Consider the following 9,771-nt stretch of genomic DNA (forward strand, 5'->3'; position numbering starts at 1 on the left):
CAAGTAGAGAGCAAAATCTGTTTAGAGCCCTGCTTGTTACCCTGACATAGAAAGTGAAATGACAGGGAACATAATGTAGTCTATAGTTTTGCCCACCATGTTAGGCAGAATCCAGTGCAGGTCCCTTAGGGAGCACTACACCAGATTAGGATTACAGGGAAGAGCAATAAATCCCCTTTGGTATCAGGCTGTACCACAAAGATTTAGTTGGTAGGTGTGGCTGAGCAGTCAGATGTATCTCAAGAGGGAGATGAGCAGTGTTCAGGGTTTACACAATAGGAATTACAATACTATGGAGCAAGGAGACACTGACCAAAGCTTTGTATCAAAAATAGAATATATTTATTCTATACACTTCTAGTTCCAACACATAGATCACAGTTGATAAAGTAAATTAAGTTTAGTCAAGAAAAAGCATATACAACTCTCTATTCAATTGTAGACAAGTTTGCGGTATAGTGAAAACTGAGAAAAACGGCACAGTGAAAACCAACTACAAATGGCACTCTACCAATTTAACGAAAGGGAGGGAAAGCACACGTTAAACCGAAATATCTTCAGACACCCCCTAGCAACACTTCCCTGAAGTTTTGTGAACAAGTAATGCACAGTAACACTTTAGCCAAAAGATAAGTGAATGAAAACTGAGCAAAATGGCACTCCACAAGTTAAAACAGTAGGAAGGAAGAGGGGTTTAGAAGATTTAGGTGCATCCACACATTTCTCATTGAAAACCAATCTAGTGAGAGCAGATCTAACAATTCAGCCAGAGTCAATAGGCCTGAGCCAGAGTCAGTGGTACAGGACCAAGAGCTTAGGAGCAAAAATGTTCTTGTAGCTGCAGTCAAGTCTTTAGTAGAAAAATATTGAAGAGGTAGATGCGAGGCGAAAGACAATGTTAAGAGAGAGGGCGGCCGACCCCACAAGTAGTTAAAGGATTTAAAACACCTTTAGAGCTATCACGGAGAAAGGGCGGCCTGGTGGAACAATGTACCTTAAATGTGATGAAGTGGCTCCTGCGGTGGCGGTTGTTACGGGTAGTTCCTGCAGGTCGAGGGGTCCAACAGAGGGAGAGAGGCTCTCGTCGTGGAGGAAGGTTCGAGTCGCTGCACTACCCAGGGATGAAACCAGCCGCGGTGCTGCCAAACGAAGTTTAAAAGGTACGCTCATTTTAATCGCGGTCCAGGTCGATAGCTGCCTGGCTATCCGGTCTCCAAGTGTGGGGCACTGTCGATTCGATCAAGGCAGGTCTGAGGAAGCGATAGGTGAACTGGTTGACCGCACCAGCTCAAGGTAAGGAGGCTCATTCGCTGAAGATCTCCTCTCGTCGTGTGGAAGAAAAGTGGTGAGACGATCCGGCAGGGCTTCACTGCTGGTGTAGATGCTGAGGATGTCTGTGGCTTCTCTCCCCTTCGGTACCGTAGTTCCGGTGGCGACGTCTTGCCCTTCCAGTCCTCAGGACCCTGCTTTTATGCAGAAAGAGACCCATTGATACAGCCTAGCTGTCACTCACACAGTGGAGTGGTCTTCTTGGTGGGAGACCCTCCAGCCTATCAGGTTAGAGTACGACCTGAGTTGCTGTGGCAACTCTGTCCAGGGGTTCTACTCCCCCTCCCAAACAACAGACCCACCCCAGACTCAGAGGCGCCGAAAGGAGGGCTTCTTGGCAGAAGCCCGCCAAAAGAGCGAACAAAGTATCCTTGACCTGGGTTAGAAAAATGGAGTAAGACTCGAGAAAGAAGTTATATTAAAGTTCTGGCCAATAAAACCTACTGGAGTAAAGTTAATAATAAAATAAACCGGGGCATGTTAGAGGCTATCAGTAAAAGTGTTAGCCCCGCACAATGGGAAAATCCCATAGGGAAATATTTGCGGTCGAATATAAAAGGTAGTAACACTGCCACCAGCCAGAAACTTTGTAGAGGGGGACTTTAAGGTACCCTCTCAAAAATGAACATAGGGGAAAAACTATTAACCCCTTCCAGTACTTCCATATTAAGATGGGTTGTACTGGTTTAGTTCATATAGATTGACTAGTAAAGTCAATGGGGACTTTACATGCCCTGGGAGACAGTAGTCAGCCCCAGGGTATGGAGTCTATGTTTGGGGGTCGCTACGACATCCCTGTGTCACTGCACGGAGGGTGCTGTGTAACACATGTGCATAAATATGGTTCCCATGGGTGAGAGAAAATCCCATAGGCATTAAACACGAAAAAAACATAGCCTAGAACACACATAGCAAAGATGCCTAAGAGTGGGAAAAAGAGTCTCACTCTTAGCAGGTAAAAACAAATAAACCCTTCAGATCCAGCAAAGCTGCTGGGGGACTCTATAAGTAAGGGAAATTAGCCATAAGTGAGAATTCTCCCTAACACACCAGAGTCTAGACAAATTAAACAAGAGCTTTATTGAGGTTTATTATGGATCCCTGTGTAAGAAAATCATATATATATATATATATATATATATATATATATATATATATATATGCATTTTAAATTAATGGAATCAAATCTCAACAGATACAACAGATTGATTCCCTTCTTCTATAACTATGGATCCCTCTTCATGAATTCTTTGTTATAAGTTAAATAAGATGCAGGGAGATGCTAGTGCTAGAGATGATACAGAGCACATGGGTGTATTGAAAAGCCCTCAGCAGCTGAGCAAAGAAAGAAGAAGGTGGTGCTGTTGTCTAGACGGGTACTAGAATGTCCTATCCTTTACCAAACAAGCAACACATTTCCTTCAGTGTACTGCGGAAACGGTTTTTGAAATGTGCTGCTTTGCTCATCTACCGTAAGGAGTGATGACCTGTGCTCTTCCACCCATACCCTTCCCCGGCCCCTGTGCTAACCTCCAATACTAGTTGATAGAGCACTGTAAAAAGTGAGGGATTGTAGCAGTAAACACTGACTGGGATATTTGCAGACCCACAATACTTTGCAAGCAACGCAAGCCTCAACATATTATGTGCATTGTTTAAGAATGTCATGACTCTGCATGTACGCAATTCTTTTGCAGTGCATACAAGATTCTTTGCAACATACCCCAACCTTATATCATTGTGAAGGGTTAAACAGTGCTCAGTGAAATTGTTTTTGCATAGCAGCGAGTTAACATATACAAGCCGATTCATGGAATTAATTTCCAATTAAAATTTCTGCGCAAGCGTGCGAAAGCGTGCGAATCGCAGCGCAAGTGCGAAAATCGCAGCAAAACCCGCGCACAGCGATTCATGGAAGTCCGTGCATGTGTAAATCCATGGATGTGCACTAAAATCCTGCGTGGAGCATGCGGGCACACACGTCATCAAACAGCGTGTGCTACGCACACAGCGAAAGCGCACTTAGCGCAGCGCACACAACAAAAGTAGGCGTAACACGGGGCGTAACACGCGGAATGGGGAACAACACGTGAAAATGTGGGCGTTACGGGGAAGTACAGGAGGCAAATGCGTGGAACGCCCACACGCGCGCCTACAACATATATTCATGGAATCGAACGGGGCTAACGCGTGCGCCAATAAAGACACGCTAATCCGGAAACACGTACGTCAGCAGGAAGCAGGCGTACGTGGACCTGCGCAGTATAAAAGTGCACGCAAACAACAAGCAAGCTCAGACACTACGATGAATATACCGTTCCTCGCAGCAGTGGTCGTAGGATACCGCAGTAGGAGGATAGTCAGGGCCAGAATTTTTACACCCAGAACCAGCCTTTTTGGGATGCCTGATGACCAGGTGTATCGGAGGTACAGGTTTCCACCTCACATAATACTCGACCTGGTGAGTGAGTGGGAGGATGACCTCACATCACCCACCCTGTGCTCCCAAGCACTGAGCCCCTTGGAAAAGGTGCTCAATGTACTGCACTTCTTGGCTACTGGGTCATTTCAGCGGACAAGTGGCATAGTGGGGGGGGGTGTCACAGGCCACGCAGTCCCGCTGCCTACACCAGGTCTTGGCCATCATGACTGCACGCCCCTCAGTCCACAGGCACATATACCTGCCCAGAACACCTGCAGAAAGGCAGGCTGTTGTTCAGGATTTTTATGGGGTGGCTCACTTCCCCAAAGTGCTAGATGCCATTGATTGCACCCATGTGGCTCTACGTCCTCCCAGGGCATCAGAGCACATCTATAGAAACCGCAAGCACTGGCATTCCATCAACGTACAGGTAGTATGTGATGCCAAGGGAATCATCACCTCAGTATATGCCAACTATCCAGGGTCCACCCATGACAGTTTCATATACAGAATGTCAACCCTAAACTGGGACCTAGAAGCTGGGCAGCATGGCGATACATGGCTGCTTGGTGAGTATAAATGCCACTGCACATCCATGCATGTCAGATACTGAGTAATGTCACAACCCTACTAATGATTCCCATCATCACCTCCCCAGGGGACAGTGCCTACCCTCTAAGCACCCACATGATGATGCCAATTCGGAACCCCACCACACCACCTGAGGTAAGATACAACACAGCCCATATTGCAACCCGTGGCATAGTGGAGCGCACATTCCGAGTGCTCAAGTCACGCTTTTGCTCCCTTGACCGTTCTGTTGGGCAGCTGCTATACGCTCCCCCAGTAGTGTGCAGGATCATAATGGCAGCATGTGTCCTGCACAACGTTGCAACACGCCGGGCCTGCCGGTGGATATGGTGGTGCCCCCACATCCCCAACTACATGCACGCCCGCTGCGCATGGGAGGGGAAAAGGCACGTGGTGAGGCAGCCCGTACGCAGCTGGTGGCTAATTGCTTCACCTAAAATCACACCCCTGTGGAGTGCACACAGCCCTGGGACATACCAGCTGACAATCAATGATGATGACATAAGGGACAGTCAACTGTCACAACCATACCAGCCTGAGATTGGTCACCTGGAAGTGTTACATTGTGTGCATCCCTACCTACCCAAAAACAACCAATGATGTGTCATTAAAAGACATACATTCATGCTACATGAATGACTACCCCCTAGCAAAATACAGCATGAAAATAGCGCCATGTCACCCAACCCCTCCCCATCTCCGCCACCCAACACACCATGGCATGTCATGCAATGTGAAAGCAAACAAAGCAATGCACAAGACCTGACACAAGTGTCACAAAGTGCACTGTCCCAAATGGAAAGAGCCCACAGACAATATGCTCCCATTAATCAATAACAAACAGCACACATGACCAAATACTTACCACCAACACAATACATCAACACAGCATAAAACATTGCAAAAAAATGACAGTACAAAGTCAAAGTAGTGGTAGTCTTACAACCTAAATAAGCCAGCACATCGACCCCTTCCAACTGCAGAGTGTTGCTGCCACGCAAATGTGTCAGTGTACTGCATACAACATAAACTCCATCTGCAAAGGAGACGCCCTTGTGAAGACATGAAGAAGGTACCTGCAAATTTTGAGGAAGACATGGATACACCATGCAGTGTTCAATACAACAACAATACCCACTAGGGATGTCCACACAGTATTGACTACAGACTGCCCACACAGCTCATGGGAGCCCAATGTCACTGTGTAAGTCACTGTCACTTGGTCACACCCTTTGCAAGCCCATGGAAACGGGAAGCAGGAGGGGTATGTGTGTGTCACGAACCCAAGCATCTAACCCAAACTCAGGACAAGCCTGCATGTGCCCAGCCGGAATACACAGTGGATGCCCACGGGAGCCACATAAGGCAACACACTGTAAAAAAAAAAATCAAAAATAGCCATGTGGGGGACAAGGGGGGGGGGAGGCCACCCAGGAGGTGCGAAGACAGGGTGCACACCAACACCCACCTGCGTGGATGTTGGAGAAAAAAAATACTTCCAGGGGCTCATGGCCTGCACGGCTATGCCATTGTGGGAGAACTGCTGTCGGTCTCTTCACCCTCTGCTGCTGCATCAGGAGGTGGTGGTGCAATGGGAGGCAGCCCACACAAAGCCCTGGTATGGTCCTCCATGGCAGCAAGCATGCAGGTCTTGAAGGTCCGATGCTGGAGGATGATAGTGCGGAGATCCCCATGCAGCACCTCACGGGTTGCCTGCATTTCTGCACGCATGGCCTCGCGTGATGCCCGGATCTCCTCACAGGTTGCCTGCAACTCAGCTGAGACCGAACGTGTGAGCTGCTCCAGCTGCTGTTCTGCCCTAACATTTTGGGAAGCCTCAAGTTCAAGCAGAGTCTCCCTGATGTTATGGAGTTCTACCCTCAGGGCTTCCCTGTGGCCCTGTGACTCTATTGATATGGCTTCACGCAGAGTCTCCAGTGCCGCCCGTCGGTCCCTGTTGGATGCCAACATGTCTTCCCTGTGTGATTGGCAAATGGAGTCTGTTGCCTGCTGGTGTTGCTCCATATGCCTTTCAGGGGGGATAATGGAAGTGGCCACCCTCTCCATTGCCTGAGCCATCATTTCAACTGATGCTGCCTGTTGGGTTGCCATACCATACATGGAGTTTTCCCATACAGTATTGCTTGGTGGCGCACGGCCACAGCGTCGGCGGGCACCACACCTGTTTGGGGCAAGGCGATCTGCACCTTGCTGTGCTGGCACTGCCTGAGGCTGCAGGACTGCATTCCCCCTCTGATCTGCTGGCCTAGGAACAGGATCAAATGTTGTAGAGTGTGACCCTGCATCCGTAACCGCCAAAGGCGGACCTACCAACACTGACATCCCCATAGAGGGTTCTACCCCTGGTGCAGGTGGGTTGGACAGAACAGAATCCCTGCCAGAAGCACTCACCTGCAACAGCACATAAGTCTCATCATCCGATTCAGCACCTGAATAGAGGTCTGGGGAGGTGCACCCAGAGGCACCCCTCGACAGTATGGTCTGCAGTAACAAAGGGTTTTCACCCACCACCACACCACATCCTCCACTGGTGCTCGGTTGTGGCTGAGATCCCTCCTGGGTCTGCACCATCTCCTCAACCTCACCAGCATCAAGTGCGTCATCACCTGAAAAACATGAAATACAACAAATGAAAACAGGCATGAGCACCATAGCACACACATAGGTCTGACAATACAGAGATCCTGTACATGATTACATGATTTACACATGTCCCACATAACTATAAGCCTGGCATGCATGCACTGTCAATGAGTTGGAAGGGGAAGGAAAAAGCAGACACTGAGGACACCAAGATGGAAAAGCAACACACTTGCTGCATGGTGGGTAGAACTGGCATCACACATTAGCCTGTGAGTGGCATGTCCAATACACATACATGAAACATGTCAGCACACAGATGGCATGTAGCATAGCCATGGTACATTAGACAACTACAGCGATATGTCAGTGAATGAGTACTGTCACCCATCCATGTGAGATAGACATGATGAGATGAAAAATGCTAAATAGTGTGGCAAAAGATGCTGTGCCACACACTGAAACACATCCAGTGTACAATAATACAGTGATTGTAGGCAGATGTACACATCAATGGTTGGTCACTTTAACATGACAGCAAACAACTATCATGTTCCACATTCAAACAGGCCCCACAAATTAATGTGATCAGGCCAATACTCAATCAGCCTGAATGGTCTAATCATTTACATAACAAGACAACAAATGTGGGCCAATGTGGGGTGTAATCAATGACAGAAGAATGTCACATATGTGGCATTACGGCTGAAAAATGCGTAGCAAAAATGGGAGAATTGAAACAATTGGGAGTAGCAGTAAACTATTGTCCTGGGCAATTGGGGGTAAAAGGGGTAGGGTAGGGGTAGGGTACTAGATGGAATTCGTACCCTAGTGCTCTAGCAAGGCTGTCTGTGACCCCTGGGGGAAGATGACGGGTCACGCAATGCACAGGCACCCCGAAAACAAAAATGAACGTGCACACAACCCCTCGTAGACCACGTGCATGGAAAAATGAACCCTCACTACGCTGTGGCACCACGAAACACAAAAATAAGCGTACTCGTAATACACGCAGCCTACAATGACCTCTGAAGGGGTACGCAACACACGGAGCAAGCACAGTTGGTAAATACGTGGCCGACTCACCGTATGCCTGGAAAAAGAATGTGAAAAAGAAGTGCGTGTGCTCGTTGGCAACATCCCCACCAAAAGAAGAATTGTACGCTGTCTGAGGAAACAGGACAAAAGAAGAAGTGAACGCTGTTTGAGGAAACAGGGCCAACCAAAAAATTGAACGCTGTCAGAGGTAACAGGGAGTACGAACTTGAAACGCTGTGAAGTAATCGCGTGTGAACCGACAAGAAGTACAAAATTCACCCACTCGCTCTCCACGAAAAGCACGTACAAGTAAATGGCGTCCTACATGTACCTTTTAAACCGGCCCACACGTACAACGTCACTTACCCGTGGCCCTTTCCCCCAATTACACGAGCTGACACTCGGACGTGCAGTTTTTGCACGTGTACAATGAACATGCACCTGTGTTGAGGGAAACGCCCTTGCGCGTCACGTCACAGACGCACTTACGTGCTAAAGGGCCTTTGGTGCAATGAATTCGCGTACGTGCGGTGTGTTCACGTGCTGATTCACTATGGCCACGTCACGAGGGAAACGCCAGCGCGCGTAACATCACAGACGCGCGTAACATGACAGACGCGTGTAGGCCCTTTCCTCGGATTACACGCATTCACACGCGGACGTGAAGTTTTTTCATGCGCGCTGAACCACTATGCCCACGTCACGAGGGAAACGCCTGCGCGAGTAACATCACAGACGAGCTTACGCGCTAAGGGCCTTTCCTCGAATTATACGCAGACGTGCAAGATTTTCACGTGCCAAATCACTCCGTATCAAGCTGGCCACGCAACAACACACGGAAGACCACGCTCCTGCCCAGAAGGCCGAATTACTGCCCCCCAGAGCCCCGAGCACACTCCCACCTGCCATCTGCTGCTGCCTGCTGCCCACGTGCCCTGCTATTTGGTGCCTGCACGTCAGCCAGGGTTCCAGTTGCTGTGTCCACCCCTGCTGGAACAGAAGACTCCCGACTGGGATACCATTACTCCACAGCCCAGCCCCAGGACCCAGTTGCCCACCCACACCTGCCTCGGGCGTCGCCATGTCAGGGCAAACACCATCTGAGACCACTGGCGACCCCCAGCCAGAGAGGCAGAGGGCCACCAGCTTCAGTATGAAGGAAGTTAGTGTCCTGGTGGAGCATGTCCTGGGGCATTTTGATGCCCTCTTCGGAACATCAGGTGCCAACAAGGAAGAACGGGAGAGCATCTGGGACGACATAGTGGTTGCCATCAACGCGGAGGGGGTGGCAACCCGTGACATCAAGCACGTCAAGAAGCGCTGGGAGGACTTCAGGTCCAGGACCCTCTAAAAGGCCAGGCGCCTCGCGGAGGTGGGCCGGGTCAGCATGAGTGACATCCAGATGAGGGTCCTGGAATGTGTATGCCCAGTGCTCCACGCCCAGATCCTTCGGAGGAAGACCCGTCTGGAGTTGAGCGGTAAGTGGCCAAGCATTGGTGTGTGAGACAGGGCATGTTGCAGTGTGCTGGTAGTCTGATACTTGCCTGTATGTGTGACATAGGCCATGTATGGATGTGTGTGTGCAGGGACATCATGGTAATGCATGTGAGACCAGTAATGTGTGAACCACATGGTTGGTGAATGTGTTACAATGCAACATGGGGAGCTGTATGCCAAATGCACACATGAAAGCATGCCAGTCTCTGTTCTTGGACATGGAGGCGGTGTGAGGGATGGGTGCTGCTGTCATGTACATGTCTGGTGCACATGTGTGTGTGTCTGAAAAGTGT

Source organism: Ambystoma mexicanum, chromosome 2q (genome assembly GCF_040938575.1).
Source record: "Ambystoma mexicanum isolate Mex_15411 chromosome 2q, UKY_AmexF1_1, whole genome shotgun sequence".
Taxonomy (NCBI): Eukaryota; Metazoa; Chordata; class Amphibia; order Caudata; family Ambystomatidae; genus Ambystoma; species Ambystoma mexicanum.